Source organism: Myxine glutinosa, chromosome 7, assembly GCF_964187855.1.
Source record: "Myxine glutinosa chromosome 7, kmMyxGlut1.1, whole genome shotgun sequence".
Lineage (NCBI taxonomy): Eukaryota > Metazoa > Chordata > Myxini > Myxiniformes > Myxinidae > Myxine > Myxine glutinosa.
The window spans coordinates 100,750,327-100,768,315 of NC_136267.1; positions in this window are offsets into that span (position 1 = coordinate 100,750,327).

Sequence of the window (17,989 nt, forward strand, 5' to 3'; positions counted from 1 at the left end):
TGCTCATTTTGACTTTGTAGACTGAACCTGCCCATTTTGACTTTGTAGGCTGAACCTGCCCATTTTGACTTTGTAGACTGAACCTGCTCATTTTGACTTCGCAGACTGAACCTGCTCATTTTGACTTTGTAGACTGAACCTGCCCATTTTGACTTTGCAGACTGAACCTGCCCATTTTGACTTTGTAGACTGAACCTGCTCATTTTGACTTTGTAGGCTGAACCTGCTCATTTTGACTTTGTAGGCTGAACCTGCTCATTTTGACTTTGTAGGCTGAACCTGCTCATTTTGACTTTGTAGGCTGAACCTGCTCATTTTGACTTTGTAGGCTGAACCTGCTCATTTTGACTTTGTAGACTGAACCTGCTCATTTTGACTTTGTAGGCTGAACCTGCTCATTTTGACTTTGTAGACTGAACCTGCTCATTTTGACTTTGTAGACTGAACCTGCCCATTTTGACTTTGCAGACTGAAACTGCCCATTTTGACTTTGTAGACTGAACCTGCCCATTTTGACTTTGTAGACTGAACCTGCCCATTTTGACTTTGTAGACTGAACCTGCTCATTTTGACTTTGTAGACTGAACCTGCCCATTTTGACTTTGTAGACTGAACCTGCCCATTTTGACTTTGTAGACTGAACCTGCTCATTTTGACTTTGTAGACTGAACCTGCCCATTTTGACTTTGTAGACTGAACCTGCCCATTTTGACTTTGTAGACTGAACCTGCCCATTTTGACTTTGTAGACTGAACCTGCCCATTTTGACTTTGCAGACTGAACCTGCCCATTTTGACTTTGTAGACTGAACCTGCTCATTTTGACTTTGTAGACTGAACCTGCCCATTTTCACTTTGTAGACTGAACCTGCTCATTTTGACTTTGTAGACTGAACCTGCCCATTTTGACTTTGTAGACTGAACCTGCTCATTTTGACTTTGCAGACTGAACTTGCCCATTTTGACTTTGTAGACTGAACCTGCCCATTTTGACTTTGTAGACTGAACCTGCCCATTTTGACTTTGTAGACTGAACCTGCCCATTTTGACTTTGTAGACTGAACCTGCCCATTTTGACTTTGTAGACTGAACCTGCCCATTTTGACTTTGTAGACTGAACCTGCCCATTTTGACTTTGTAGGCTGAACCTGCCCATTTTGACTTTGCAGACTGAACCTGCCCATTTTGACTTTGTAGGCTGAACCTGCCCATTTTGACTTTGTAGACTGAACCTGCCCATTTTGACTTTGTAGACTGAACCTGCCCATTTTGACTTTGTAGACTGAACCTGCCCATTTTGACTTTGTAGGCTGAACCTGCCCATTTTGACTTTGTAGACTGAACCTGCCCATTTTGACTTTGTAGACTGAACCTGCCCATTTTGACTTTGTAGACTGAACCTGCCCATTTTGACTTTGTAGACTGAACCTGCCCATTTTGACTTTGTAGGCTGAACCTGCCCATTTTGACTTTGTAGACTGAACCTGCCCATTTTGACTTTGTAGACTGAACCTGCCCATTTTGACTTTGCAGACTGAACCTGCCCATTTTGACTTTGTAGACTGAACCTGCCCATTTTGACTTTGTAGGCTGAACCTGCCCATTTTGACTTTGTAGGCTGATCCTGCCCATTTTGACTTTGTAGACTGAACCTGCCCATTTTGACTTTGTAGACTGAACCTGCCCATTTTGACTTTGCAGACTGAACCTGCCCATTTTGACTTTGCAGACTGAACCTGCCCATTTTGACTTTGTAGACTGAACCTGCCCATTTTGACTTTGTAGACTGAACCTGCCCATTTTGACTTTGTAGACTGAACCTGCCCATTTTGACTTTGTAGACTGAACCTGCCCATTTTGACTTTGTAGACTGAACCTGCTCATTTTGACTTTGTAGACTGAACCTGCCCATTTTGACTTTGTAGGCTGAACCTGCCCATTTTGACTTTGTAGACTGAACCTGCCCATTTTGACGTTGTAGACTGAACCTGCCCATTTAGACTTTGTAGGCTGAACCTGCCCATTTTGACTTTGTAGACTGAACCTGCCCATTTTGACTTTGCAGACTGAACCTGCCCATTTTGACTTTGTAGGCTGAACCTGCCCATTTTGACTTTGTAGACTGAACCTGCCCATTTTGACTTTGCAGACTGGACCTGCCCATTTTGACTTTGTAGGCTGAACCTGCCCATTTAGACTTTGTAGACTGAACCTGCCCATTTAGACTTTGTAGGCTGAACCTGCCCATTTTGACGTTGTAGGCTGAACCTGCCCATTTTGACTTTGTAGGCTGAACCTGCCCATTTTGACTTTGTAGACTGAACCTGCCCATTTTGACTTTGTAGACTGAACCTGCGCATTTTGACTTTGTAGACTGAACCTGCTCATTTTGACTTTGTAGACTGAACCTGCCTATTTTGACTTTGTAGACTGAACCTGCCTATTTTGACTTTGTAGACTGAACCTGCCCATTTTGACTTTGTAGACTGAACCTGCCCATTTTGACTTTGTAGGCTGAACCTGCCCATTTTGACTTTGTAGACTGAACCTGCCCATTTTGACTTTGTAGACTGAACCTGCCCATTTTGACTTTGTAGACTGAACCTGCCCATTTTGACTTTGTAGACTGAACCTGCCCATTTTGACTTTGTAGGCTGAACCTGCCCATTTTGACTTTGTAGACTGAACCTGCCCATTTTGACTTTGTAGACTGAACCTGCCCATTTTGACTTTGCAGACTGAACCTGCCCATTTTGACTTTGTAGACTGAACCTGCCCATTTTGACTTTGTAGGCTGAACCTGCTCATTTTGACTTTGTAGGCTGAACCTGCTCATTTTGACTTTGTAGACTGAACCTGCTCATTTTGACTTTGTAGGCTGAACCTGCCCATTTTGACTTTGTAGACTGAACCTGCTCATTTTGACTTTGTAGACTGAACCTGCCCATTTTGACTTTGCAGACTGAAACTGCCCATTTTGACTTTGTAGACTGAACCTGCCCATTTTGACTTTGTAGACTGAACCTGCCCATTTTGACTTTGTAGACTGAACCTGCTCATTTTGACTTTGTAGACTGAACCTGCCCATTTTGACTTTGTAGACTGAACCTGCCCATTTTGACTTTGTAGACTGAACCTGCTCATTTTGACTTTGTAGACTGAACCTGCCCATTTTGACTTTGTAGACTGAACCTGCCCATTTTGACTTTGTAGACTGAACCTGCCCATTTTGACTTTGTAGACTGAACCTGCCCATTTTGACTTTGCAGACTGAACCTGCCCATTTTGACTTTGTAGACTGAACCTGCTCATTTTGACTTTGTAGACTGAACCTGCCCATTTTCACTTTGTAGACTGAACCTGCTCATTTTGACTTTGTAGACTGAACCTGCCCATTTTGACTTTGTAGACTGAACCTGCTCATTTTGACTTTGCAGACTGAACCTGCCCATTTTGACTTTGTAGACTGAACCTGCCCATTTTGACTTTGTAGACTGAACCTGCCCATTTTGACTTTGTAGACTGAACCTGCCCATTTTGACTTTGTAGACTGAACCTGCCCATTTTGACTTTGTAGACTGAACCTGCCCATTTTGACTTTGTAGACTGAACCTGCCCATTTTGACTTTGTAGGCTGAACCTGCCCATTTTGACTTTGCAGACTGAACCTGCCCATTTTGACTTTGTAGGCTGAACCTGCCCATTTTGACTTTGTAGACTGAACCTGCCCATTTTGACTTTGTAGACTGAACCTGCCCATTTTGACTTTGTAGACTGAACCTGCCCATTTTGACTTTGTAGGCTGAACCTGCCCATTTTGACTTTGTAGACTGAACCTGCCCATTTTGACTTTGTAGACTGAACCTGCCCATTTTGACTTTGTAGACTGAACCTGCCCATTTTGACTTTGTAGACTGAACCTGCCCATTTTGACTTTGTAGGCTGAACCTGCCCATTTTGACTTTGTAGACTGAACCTGCCCATTTTGACTTTGTAGACTGAACCTGCCCATTTTGACTTTGCAGACTGAACCTGCCCATTTTGACTTTGTAGACTGAACCTGCCCATTTTGACTTTGTAGGCTGAACCTGCCCATTTTGACTTTGTAGGCTGATCCTGCCCATTTTGACTTTGTAGACTGAACCTGCCCATTTTGACTTTGTAGACTGAACCTGCCCATTTTGACTTTGCAGACTGAACCTGCCCATTTTGACTTTGCAGACTGAACCTGCCCATTTTGACTTTGTAGACTGAACCTGCCCATTTTGACTTTGTAGACTGAACCTGCCCATTTTGACTTTGTAGACTGAACCTGCCCATTTTGACTTTGTAGACTGAACCTGCCCATTTTGACTTTGTAGACTGAACCTGCTCATTTTGACTTTGTAGACTGAACCTGCCCATTTTGACTTTGTAGGCTGAACCTGCCCATTTTGACTTTGTAGACTGAACCTGCCCATTTTGACGTTGTAGACTGAACCTGCCCATTTAGACTTTGTAGGCTGAACCTGCCCATTTTGACTTTGTAGACTGAACCTGCCCATTTTGACTTTGCAGACTGAACCTGCCCATTTTGACTTTGTAGGCTGAACCTGCCCATTTTGACTTTGTAGACTGAACCTGCCCATTTTGACTTTGCAGACTGGACCTGCCCATTTTGACTTTGTAGGCTGAACCTGCCCATTTAGACTTTGTAGACTGAACCTGCCCATTTAGACTTTGTAGGCTGAACCTGCCCATTTTGACGTTGTAGGCTGAACCTGCCCATTTTGACTTTGTAGGCTGAACCTGCCCATTTTGACTTTGTAGACTGAACCTGCCCATTTTGACTTTGTAGACTGAACCTGCGCATTTTGACTTTGTAGACTGAACCTGCTCATTTTGACTTTGTAGACTGAACCTGCCTATTTTGACTTTGTAGACTGAACCTGCCTATTTTGACTTTGTAGACTGAACCTGCCCATTTTGACTTTGTAGACTGAACCTGCCCATTTTGACTTTGTAGGCTGAACCTGCCCATTTTGACTTTGTAGACTGAACCTGCCCATTTTGACTTTGTAGACTGAACCTGCCCATTTTGACTTTGTAGACTGAACCTGCCCATTTTGACTTTGTAGACTGAACCTGCCCATTTTGACTTTGTAGGCTGAACCTGCCCATTTTGACTTTGTAGACTGAACCTGCCCATTTTGACTTTGTAGACTGAACCTGCCCATTTTGACTTTGCAGACTGAACCTGCCCATTTTGACTTTGTAGACTGAACCTGCCCATTTTGACTTTGTAGGCTGAACCTGCCCATTTTGACTTTGTAGGCTGATCCTGCCCATTTTGACTTTGTAGACTGAACCTGCCCATTTTGACTTTGTAGACTGAACCTGCCCATTTTGACTTTGCAGACTGAACCTGCCCATTTTGACTTTGCAGACTGAACCTGCCCATTTTGACTTTGTAGACTGAACCTGCCCATTTTGACTTTGTAGACTGAACCTGCCCATTTTGACTTTGTAGACTGAACCTGCCCATTTTGACTTTGTAGACTGAACCTGCCCATTTTGACTTTGTAGACTGAACCTGCTCATTTTGACTTTGTAGACTGAACCTGCCCATTTTGACTTTGTAGGCTGAACCTGCCCATTTTGACTTTGTAGACTGAACCTGCCCATTTTGACGTTGTAGACTGAACCTGCCCATTTAGACTTTGTAGGCTGAACCTGCCCATTTTGACTTTGTAGACTGAACCTGCCCATTTTGACTTTGCAGACTGAACCTGCCCATTTTGACTTTGTAGGCTGAACCTGCCCATTTTGACTTTGTAGACTGAACCTGCCCATTTTGACTTTGCAGACTGGACCTGCCCATTTTGACTTTGTAGGCTGAACCTGCCCATTTAGACTTTGTAGACTGAACCTGCCCATTTAGACTTTGTAGGCTGAACCTGCCCATTTTAACGTTGTAGGCTGAACCTGCCCATTTTGACTTTGTAGGCTGAACCTGCCCATTTTGACTTTGTAGACTGAACCTGCCCATTTTGACTTTGTAGACTGAACCTGCCCATTTTGACTTTGTAGGCTGAACCTGCCCATTTTGACTTTGTAGACTGAACCTGCCTATTTTGACTTTGTAGACTGAACCTGCCTATTTTGACTTTGTAGACTGAACCTGCCCATTTTGACTTTGTAGACTGAACCTGCCCATTTTGACTTTGTAGACTGAACCTGCCCATTTTGACTTTGTAGACTGAACCTGCTCATTTTGACTTTGTAGACTGAACCTGCCCATTTTGACTTTGTAGACTGAACCTGCCCATTTGGACTTTACACACTGAACCTGCTCATTTTGACTTTACAGACTGAACCTGCTCATTTTGACTTTGCAGACTGAACCTGCTCATTTTGACTTTACAGACTGAACCTGCTCATTTTGACTTTACACACTGAACCTGCCCACTTTGACTTTACAGACTGAACCTGCTCATTTTGACTTTACACACTGAACCTGCCCACTTTGACTTTACAGACTGAACCTGCTCATTTTGACTTTACAGACTGAACCTGCTCATTTTGACTTTGTAGACTGAACCTGCCCATTTTGACTTTGTAGGCTGAACCTGCCTATTTTGACTTTGTAGACTGAACCTGCCCATTTTGACTTTGTAGACTGAACCTGCTCATTTTGACTTTGTAGACTGAACCTGCCCATTTTGACTTTGTAGACTGAACCTGCTCATTTTGACTTTACACACTGAACCTGCCCACTTTGACTTTACACACTGAACCTGCCCATTTTGACTTTACACACTGAACCTGCTCATTTTGACTTTACACACTGAACCTGCCCATTTTGACTTTACACACTGAACCTGCCCATTTTGACTTTACACACTGAACCTGCTCATTTTGACTTTACACACTGAACCTGCCCATTTTGACTTTACACACTGAACCTGCCCACTTTGACTTTACAGACTGAACCTGCCCACATTCACTTTACAGACTGAACCTGCCCACTTTGACTTTACAGAATGAACCTGCCCACTTTGACTTTACACACTGAACCTGCTCATTTTGACTTTACACACTGAACCTGCTCATTTTGACTTTACACACTGAACCTGCTCATTTTGACTTTACACACTGAACCTGCTCATTTTGACTTTACACACTGAACCTGCCCATTTTGACTTTGTAGACTGAACCTGCTCATTTTGACTTTGTAGACTGAACCTGCCCATTTTGACTTTGTAGACTGAACCTGCTCATTTTGACTTTACACACTGAACCTGCTCATTTTGACTTTACACACTGAACCTGCTCATTTTGACTTTACACACTGAACCTGCCCATTTTGACTTTGTAGGCTGAACCTGCTCATTTTGACTTTGTAGACTGAACCTGCTCATTTTGACTTTGTAGGCTGAACCTGCTCATTTTGACTTTGTAGGCTGAACCTGCCCATTTTGACTTTGTAGACTGAACCTGCCCATTTTGACTTTGTAGACTGAACCTGCCCATTTTGACTTTGTAGACTGAACCTGCCCATTTTGACTTTGTAGGCTGAACCTGCCCATTTTGACTTTGTAGACTGAACCTGCCCATTTTGACTTTGTAGGCTGAACCTGCCCATTTTGACGTTGTAGACTGAACCTGCCCATTTTGACTTTGTAGGCTGAACCTGCTCATTTTGCCTTTGTAGACTGAACCTGCCCATTTTGACTTTGTAGGCTGAACCTGCCCATTTTGACTTTGTAGGCTGAACCTGCCCATTTTGACTTTGTAGATTGAACCTGCTCATTTTGACTTTGTAGGCTGAACCTGCTCATTTTGACTTTGTAGACTGAACCTGCTCATTTTGACTTTGTAGACTGAACCTGCCCATTTTCACTTTGTAGGCTGAACCTGCTCATTTTGACTTTGTAGACTGAACCTGCCCATTTTGACTTTGTAGACTGAACCTGCCCATTTTGACTTTGCAGACTGAACCTGCCCATTTTGACTTTGTAGACTGAACCTGCTCATTTTGACTTTGTAGACTGAACCTGCCCATTTTCACTTTGTAGGCTGAACCTGCTCATTTTGACTTTGTAGGCTGAACCTGCTCATTTTGACTTTGTAGACTGAACCTGCCCATTTTGACTTTGCAGACTGAACCTGCCCATTTTGACTTTGCAGACTGAACCTGCCCATTTTGACTTTGTAGACTGAACCTGCCCATTTTGACTTTACAGACTGAACCTGCTCATTTTGACTTCGCAGACTGAACCTGCTCATTTTGACTTGACACACTGAACCTGCCCATTTTGACTTTGTAGACTGAACCTGCTCATTTTGACTTTGTAGACTGAACCTGCCCATTTTCACTTTGTAGACTGAACCTGCCCATTTTGACTTTGTAGACTGAACCTGCCCATTTTGACTTTGTAGACTGAACCTGCCCATTTTGACTTTGTAGACTGAACCTGCCCATTTTGACTTTGTAGACTGAACCTGCCCATTTTCACTTTGTAGGCTGAACCTGCCCATTTTGACTTTGTAGACTGAACCTGCCCATTTTGACTTTGTAGGCTGAACCTGCCCATTTTGACTTTGTAGACTGAACCTGCTCATTTTGACTTTGTAGACTGAACCTGCCCATTTTGACTTTGTAGGCTGAACCTGCCCATTTTGACTTTGTAGGCTGAACCTGCCCATTTTCACTTTGCAGACTGAACCTGCCCATTTTGACTTTGCAGACTGAACCTGCCCATTTTGACTTTGTAGACTGAACCTGCCCATTTTGACTTTGTAGACTGAACCTGCCCATTTTCACTTTGTAGGCTGAACCTGCCCATTTTGACTTTGTAGACTGAACCTGCCCATTTTGACTTTGTAGGCTGAACCTGCCCATTTTGACTTTGTAGACTGAACCTGCTCATTTTGACTTTGTAGACTGAACCTGCCCATTTTGACTTTGTAGGCTGAACCTGCCCATTTTGACTTTGTAGACTGAACCTGCTCATTTTGACTTTGTAGACTGAACCTGCCCATTTTGACTTTGCAGACTGAACCTGCCCATTTTGACTTTGTAGACTGAACCTGCCCATTTTGACTTTGTAGACTGAACCTGCCCATTTTGACTTTGTAGACTGAACCTGCCCATTTTGACTTTGCAGACTGAACCTGCCCATTTTGACTTTGTAGACTGAACCTGCTCATTTTGACTTTGTAGACTGAACCTGCCCATTTTGACTTTGCAGACTGAACCTGCCCATTTTGACTTTGCAGACTGAACCTGCCCATTTTGACTTTGTAGACTGAACCTGCCCATTTTGACTTTGTAGACTGAACCTGCTCATTTTGACTTTGCAGACTGAACCTGCCCATTTTGACTTTGTAGACTGAACCTGCCCATTTTGACTTTGTAGGCTGAACCTGCTCATTTTGACTTTGCAGACTGAACCTGCCCATTTTGACTTTGTAGACTGAACCTGCCCATTTTGACTTTGTAGACTGAACCTGCTCATTTTGACTTTGCAGACTGAACCTGCCCATTTTGACTTTGTAGACTGAACCTGCCCATTTTGACTTTGTAGGCTGAACCTGCCCATTTTGACTTTGCAGACTGAACCTGCCCATTTTGACTTTGCAGACTGAACCTGCTCATTTTGACTTTGTAGACTGAACCTGCTCATTTTGACTTTGCAGACTGAACCTGCCCATTTTGACTTTGTAGACTGAACCTGCTCATTTTGACTTTGTAGGCTGAACCTGCTCATTTTGACTTTGCAGACTGAACCTGCCCATTTTGACTTTGTAGACTGAACCTGCCCATTTTGACTTTGTAGACTGAACCTGCTCATTTTGACTTTGCAGACTGAACCTGCCCATTTTGACTTTGCAGACTGAACCTGCTCATTTTGACTTTGTAGACTGAACCTGCTCATTTTGACTTTGCAGACTGAACCTGCCCATTTTGACTTTGTAGACTGAACCTGCCCATTTTGACTTTGTAGACTGAACCTGCTCATTTTGACTTTGCAGACTGAACCTGCCCATTTTGACTATGCAGACTGAACCTGCTCATTTTGACTTTGTAGACTGAACCTGCCCATTTTGACTTTGTAGACTGAACCTGCCCATTTTGACTTTGCAGACTGAACCTGCTCATTTTGACTTTGCAGACTGAACCTGCCCATTTTGACTTTACAGACTGAACCTGCTCATTTTGACTTTGTAGACTGAACCTGCCCATTTTGACTTTGTAGACTGAACCTGCCCATTTTGACTTTGTAGGCTGAACCTGCCCATTTTCACTTTGCAGACTGAACCTGCCCATTTTGACTTTGCAGACTGAACCTGCCCATTTTGACTTTGCAGACTGAACCTGCCCATTTTGACTTTGCAGACTGAACCTGCCCATTTTGACTTTGCAGACTGAACCTGCCCATTTTGACTTTGTAGACTGAACCTGCCCATTTTGACTTTGTAGACTGAACCTGCCCATTTTGACTTTGTAGACTGAACCTGCTCATTTTGACTTTGTAGACTGAACCTGCCCATTTTGACTTTGCAGACTGAACCTGCCCATTTTGACTTTGTAGACTGAACCTGCCCATTTTGACTTTGCAGACTGAACCTGCCCATTTTGACTTTGTAGACTGAACCTGCCCATTTTGACTTTGTAGACTGAACCTGCCCATTTTGACTTTGCAGACTGAACCTGCTCATTTTGACTTTGTAGACTGAACCTGCCCATTTTGACTTTGCAGACTGAACCTGCCCATTTTGACTTTGTAGACTGAACCTGCTCATTTTGACTTTGTAGACTGAACCTGCCCATTTTGACTTTGCAGACTGAACCTGCCCATTTTGACTTTGCAGACTGAACCTGCTCATTTTGACTTTGTAGGCTGAACCTGCCCATTTTGACTTTGTAGACTGAACCTGCTCATTTTGACTTTGTAGGCTGAACCTGCCCATTTTGACTTTGTAGACTGAACCTGCTCATTTTGACTTTGTAGACTGAACCTGCTCATTTTGACTTTGCAGACTGAACCTGCTCATTTTGACTTTGCAGACTGAACCTGCCCATTTTGACTTTGCAGACTGAACCTGCTCATTTTGACTTTGTAGACTGAACCTGCCCATTTTCACTTTGTAGGCTGAACCTGCCCATTTTGACTTTGTAGGCTGAACCTGCCCATTTTGACTTTGTAGGCTGAACCTGCCCATTTTCACTTTGTAGGCTGAACCTGCCCATTTTGACTTTGTAGGCTGAACCTGCTCATTTTGACTTTGTAGACTGAACCTGCCTATTTTGACTTTGTAGACTGAACCTGCCCATTTTCACTTTGTAGGCTGAACCTGCTCATTTTGACTTTACAGACTGAACCTGCTAATTTTGACTTTGTAGACTGAACCTGCCTATTTTGACTTTGTAGACTGAACCTGCCCATTTTCACTTTGTAGACTGAACCTGCTCATTTTGACTTTGTAGGCTGAACCTGCCCATTTTGACTTTGTAGGCTGAACCTGCCCATTTTGACTATGCAGACTGAACCTGCCCATTTTGACTTTGCAGACTGAACCTGCCCATTTTGACTTTGTAGACTGAACCTGCCCATTTTGACTTTGTAGACTGAACCTGCCCATTTTGACTTTGTAGACTGAACCTGCCCATTTTGACTTTGCAGACTGAACCTGCCCATTTTGACTTTGTAGACTGAACCTGCCCATTTTGACTTTGTAGACTGAACCTGCCCATTTTGACTTTGTAGACTGAACCTGCCCATTTTGACTTTGCAGACTGAACCTGCCCATTTTGACTTTGCAGACTGAACCTGCCCATTTTGACTTTGTAGACTGAACCTGCCCATTTTGACTTTGTAGACTGAACCTGCCCATTTTGACTTTGTAGACTGAACCTGCCCATTTTGACTTTGCAGACTGAACCTGCCCATTTTGACTTTGTAGACTGAACCTGCTCATTTTGACTTTGTAGACTGAACCTGCCCATTTTGACTTTGTAGGCTGAACCTGCCCATTTTGACTTTGTAGACTGAACCTGCCCATTTTGACTTTGCAGACTGAACCTGCCCATTTTGACTTTGTAGGCTGAACCTGCCCATTTTGACTTTGTAGACTGAACCTGCCCATTTTGACTTTGCAGACTGAACCTGCTCATTTTGACTTTGCAGACTGAACCTGCCCATTTTGACTTTGTAGGCTGAACCTGCCCATTTTGACTTTGTAGACTGAACCTGCCCATTTTGACTTTGCAGACTGAACCTGCTCATTTTGACTTTGTAGGCTGAACCTGCCCATTTTGACTTTGTAGACTGTACCTGCTCATTTTGACTTTGTAGACTGAACCTGCTCATTTTGACTTTGTAGGCTGAACCTGCCCATTTTGACTTTGCAGACTGAACCTGCTCATTTTGACTTTGCAGACTGAACCTGCCCATTTTGACTTTGTTGACTGAACCTGCCCATTTTCACTTTGTAGGCTGAACCTGCCCATTTTGACTTTGTAGGCTGAACCTGCTCATTTTGACTTTGTAGACTGAACCTGCCTATTTTGACTTTGTAGACTGAACCTGCCCATTTTGACTTTGCAGACTGAACCTGCTCATTTTGACTTTGTAGGCTGAACCTGCCCATTTTGACTTTGTAGACTGAACCTGCCCATTTTGACTTTGTAGACTGAACCTGCCCATTTTGACTTTGTAGACTGAACCTGCCCATTTTGACTTTGTAGGCTGAACCTGCCCATTTTGACTTTGTAGACTGAACCTGCCCATTTTCACTTTGTAGGCTGAACCTGCCCATTTTGACTTTGTAGGCTGAACCTGCTCATTTTGACTTTGTAGACTGAACCTGCCCATTTTGACTTTGTAGGCTGAACCTGCCCATTTTGACTTTGCAGACTGAACCTGCTCATTTTGACTTTGCAGACTGAACCTGCCCATTTTGACTTTGCAGACTGAACCTGCTCATTTTGACTTTGTAGACTGAACCTGCCCATTTTCACTTTGTAGGCTGAACCTGCCCATTTTGACTTTGTAGACTGAACCTGCCTATTTTGACTTTGTAGACTGAACCTGCCCATTTTCACTTTGTAGACTGAACCTGCCCATTTTGACTTTGTAGACTGAACCTGCCCATTTTGACTTTGTAGACTGAACCTGCCCATTTTGACTTTGTAGACTGAACCTGCCTATTTTGACTTTGTAGACTGAACCTGCCCATTTTCACTTTGTAGGCTGAACCTGCTCATTTTGACTTTGTAGACTGAACCTGCCCATTTTGACTTTGTAGACTGAACCTGCCCATTTTGACTTTGTAGACTGAACCTGCCCATTTTGACTTTGCAGACTGAACCTGCTCATTTTGACTTTGTAGGCTGAACCTGCGCATTTTGACTTTACAGACTGAACCTGCTCATTTTGACTTTGTAGGCTGAACCTGCCCATTTTCACTTTGTAGGCTGAACCTGCTCATTTTGACTTTGTAGACTGAACCTGCCCATTTTGACTTTGTAGACTGAACCTGCCCATTTTGACTTTGTAGACTGAACCTGCCCATTTTGACTTTGCAGACTGAACCTGCTCATTTTGACTTTGTAGGCTGAACCTGCGCATTTTGACTTTACAGACTGAACCTGCTCATTTTGACTTTGTAGACTGAACCTGCCCATTTTGACTTTGCAGACTGAACCTGCTCATTTTGACTTTGTAGGCTGAACCTGCGCATTTTGACTTTACAGACTGAACCTGCTCATTTTGACTTTGTAGGCTGAACCTGCGCATTTTGACTTTGTAGACTGAACCTGCCCATTTTGACTTTACAGACTGAACCTGCCCATTTTGACTTTGTAGACTGAACCTGCCCATTTTGACTTTGTAGGCTGAACCTGCCCATTTTCACTTTGTAGGCTGAACCTGCCCATTTTCACTTTGTAGGCTGAACCTGCCCATTTTCACTTTGTAGACTGAACCTGCCCATTTTGACTTTGCAGACTGAACCTGCTCATTTTGACTTTGTAGACTGAACCTGCTCATTTTGACTTTGTAGACTGAACCTGCCCATTTTGACTTTGCAGACTGAACCTGCTCATTTTCACTTTGTAGACTGAACCTGCCCATTTTGACTTTGTAGACTGAACCTGCTCATTTTGACTTTGTAGACTGAACCTGCCCATTTTGACTTTGTAGACTGAACCTGCTCATTTTGACTTTGCAGACTGAACCTGCCCATTTTGACTTTGTAGGCTGAACCTGCCCATTTTGACTTTGTAGACTGAACCTGCCCATTTTGACTTTGTAGACTGAACCTGCTCATTTTGACTTTGTAGACTGAACCTGCCCATTTTGACTTTGTAGGCTGAACCTGCTCATTTTGACTTTGTAGACTGAACCTGCCCATTTTGACTTTGTAGACTGAACCTGCTCATTTTGACTTTGTAGACTGAACCTGCCCATTTTGACTTTGTAGACTGAACCTGCTCATTTTGACTTTGCAGACTGAACCTGCCCATTTTGACTTTGTAGGCTGAACCTGCCCATTTTGACTTTGTAGACTGAACCTGCCCATTTTGACTTTGTAGACTGAACCTGCTCATTTTGACTTTGTAGACTGAACCTGCTCATTTTGACTTTGTAGACTGAACCTGCTCATTTTGACTTTGTAGACTGAACCTGCCCATTTTGACTTTGTAGGCTGAACCTGCCCATTTTGACTTTGTAGGCTGAACCTGCTCATTTTGACTTTGTAGACTGAACCTGCCCATTTTGACTTTGTAGGCTGAACCTGCTCATTTTGACTTTGTAGACTGAACCTGCCCATTTTGACTTTGTAGACTGAACCTGCCCATTTTGACTTTGTAGACTGAACCTGCCCATTTTGACTTTGTAGACTGAACCTGCTCATTTTGACTTTGTAGACTGAACCTGCCCATTTTGACTTTGTAGGCTGAACCTGCTCATTTTGACTTGGTAGGCTGAACCTGCTCATTTTGACTTTGTAGACTGAACCTGCCCATTTTGACTTTGTAGGCTGAACCTGCCCATTTTGACTTTGTAGACTGAACCTGCCCATTTTGACTTTGTAGGCTGAACCTGCTCATTTTGACTTTGTAGGCTGAACCTGCCCATTTTGACTTTGTAGGCTGAACCTGCTCATTTTGACTTTGTAGGCTGAACCTGCTCATTTTGACTTTGTAGGCTGAACCTGCTCATTTTGACTTTGTAGGCTGAACCTGCCCATTTTGACTTTGTAGACTGAACCTGCCCATTTTGACTTTGTAGGCTGAACCTGCTCATTTTGACTTTGTAGGCTGAACCTGCCCATTTTGACTTTGTAGGCTGAACCTGCCCATTTTGACTTTGTAGGCTGAACCTGCCTATTTTGACTTTGCAGACTGAACCTGCCCATTTTGACTTTGTAGGCTGAACCTGCCCATTTTGACTTTGTAGGCTGAACCTGCTCATTTTGACTTTGCAGACTGAACCTGCTCATTTTGACTTTGCAGACTGAACCTGCCCATTTTGACTTTGTAGGCTGAACCTGCCCATTTTGACTTTGTAGACTGAACCTGCTCATTTTGACTTTGTAGACTGAACCTGCTCATTTTGACTTTGCAGACTGAACCTGCCCATTTTGACTTTGTAGACTGAACCTGCTCATTTTGACTTTGCAGACTGAACCTGCCCATTTTCACTTTGCAGACTGAACCTGCCCATTTTGACTTTGTAGGCTGAACCTGCCCATTTTGACTTTGTAGGCTGAACCTGCCCATTTTGACTTTGTAGGCTGAACCTGCCCATTTTGACTTTGTAGGCTGAACCTGCCCATTTTGACTTTGCAGACTGAACCTGCCCATTTTGACTTTGTAGACTGAACCTGCTCATTTTGACTTTGTAGGCTGAACCTGCCCATTTTGACTTTGTAGGCTGAACCTGCTCATTTTGACTTTGTAGGCTGAACCTGCCCATTTTGACTTTGTAGACTGAACCTGCCCATTTTGACTTTGCAGACTGAACCTGCTCATTTTGACTTTGTAGGCTGAACCTGCTCATTTTGACTTTGCAGACTGAACCTGCCCATTTTGACTTTGTAGACTGAACCTGCTCATTTTGACTTTGTAGACTGAACCTGCTCATTTTGACTTTGCAGACTGAACCTGCCCATTTTGACTTTGCAGACTGAACCTGCTCATTTTGACTTTGTAGACTGAACCTGCCCATTTTGACTTTGTAGACTGAACCTGCTCATTTTGACTTTGTAGGCTGAACCTGCTCATTTTGACTTTGCAGACTGAACCTGCCCATTTTGACTTTGTAGACTGAACCTGCCCATTTTGACTTTGTAGGCTGAACCTGCCCATTTTGACTTTGTAGACTGAACCTGCCCATTTTGACTTTGTAGACTGAACCTGCCCATTTTGACTTTGTAGACTGAACCTGCCCATTTTGACTTTGTAGACTGAACCTGCCCATTTTGACTTTGTAGACTGAACCTGCCCATTTTGACTTTGTAGACTGAACCTGCCCATTTTGACTTTGTAGACTGAACCTGCCCATTTTGACTTTGTAGACTGAACCTGCCCATTTTGACTTTGTAGACTGAACCTGCCCATTTTGACTTTGTAGACTGAACCTGCCCATTTTGACTTTGCAGACTGAACCTGCCCATTTTGACTTTGTAGACTGAACCTGCTCATTTTGACTTTGTAGACTGAACCTGCTCATTATGACTTTGTAGGCTGAACCTGCCCATTTTGACTTTGTAGGCTGAACCTGCCCATTTTGACTTTGCAGGCTGAACCTGCCCATTTTGACTTTGCAGGCTGAACCTGCTCATTTTGACTTTGTAGGCTGAACCTGCCCATTTTGACTTTGTAGACTGAACCTGCCCATTTTGACTTTGTAGGCTGAACCTGCCCATTTTGACTTTGTAGGCTGAACCTGCTCATTTTGACTTTGTAGGCTGAACCTGCCCATTTTGACTTTGTAGACTGAACCTGCTCATTTTGACTTTGTAGACTGAACCTGCCCATTTTGACTTTGCAGACTGAACCTGCTCATTTTGACTTTGTAGACTGAACCTGCCCATTTTGACTTTGTAGGCTGAACCTGCCCATTTTGACTTTGTAGACTGAACCTGCTCATTTTGACTTTGCAGACTGAACCTGCCCATTTTGACTTTGCAGACTGAACCTGCCCATTTTGACTTTGCAGACTGAACCTGCCCATTTTGACTTTGTAGACTGAACCTGCCCATTTTGACTTTGTAGACTGAACCTGCCCATTTTGACTTTGCAGACTGAACCTGCCCATTTTGACTTTGTAGACTGAACCTGCCCATTTTGACTTTGTAGACTGAACCTGCCCATTTTGACTTTGTAGGCTGAACCTGCCCATTTTGACTTTGCAGACTGAACCTGCCCATTTTGACTTTGTAGACTGAACCTGCCCATTTTGACTTTGCAGACTGAACCTGCTCATTTTGACTTTGTAGGCTGAACCTGCTCATTTTGACTTTGTAGACTGAACCTGCTCATTTTGACTATGCAGACTGAACCTGCTCATTTTGACTTTGTAGGCTGAACCTGCTCATTTTGACTTTGTAGACTGAACCTGCCCATTTTGACTATGCAGACTGAACCTGCCCATTTTGACTTTGTAGACTGAACCTGCTCATTTTGACTATGCAGACTGAACCTGCTCATTTTGACTTTGTAGGCTGAACCTGCTCATTTTGACTTTGTAGACTGAACCTGCCCATTTTGACTATGCAGACTGAACCTGCCCATTTTGACTTTGTAGACTGAACCTGCTCATTTTGACTATGCAGACTGAACCTGCCCATTTTGACTTTGTAGACTGAACCTGCCCATTTTGACTTTGTAGACTGAACCTGCCCATTTTGACTTTGTAGACTGAACCTGCCCATTTTGACTTTGTAGGCTGAACCTGCCCATTTTGACTTTGTAGGCTGAACCTGCCCATTTTGAC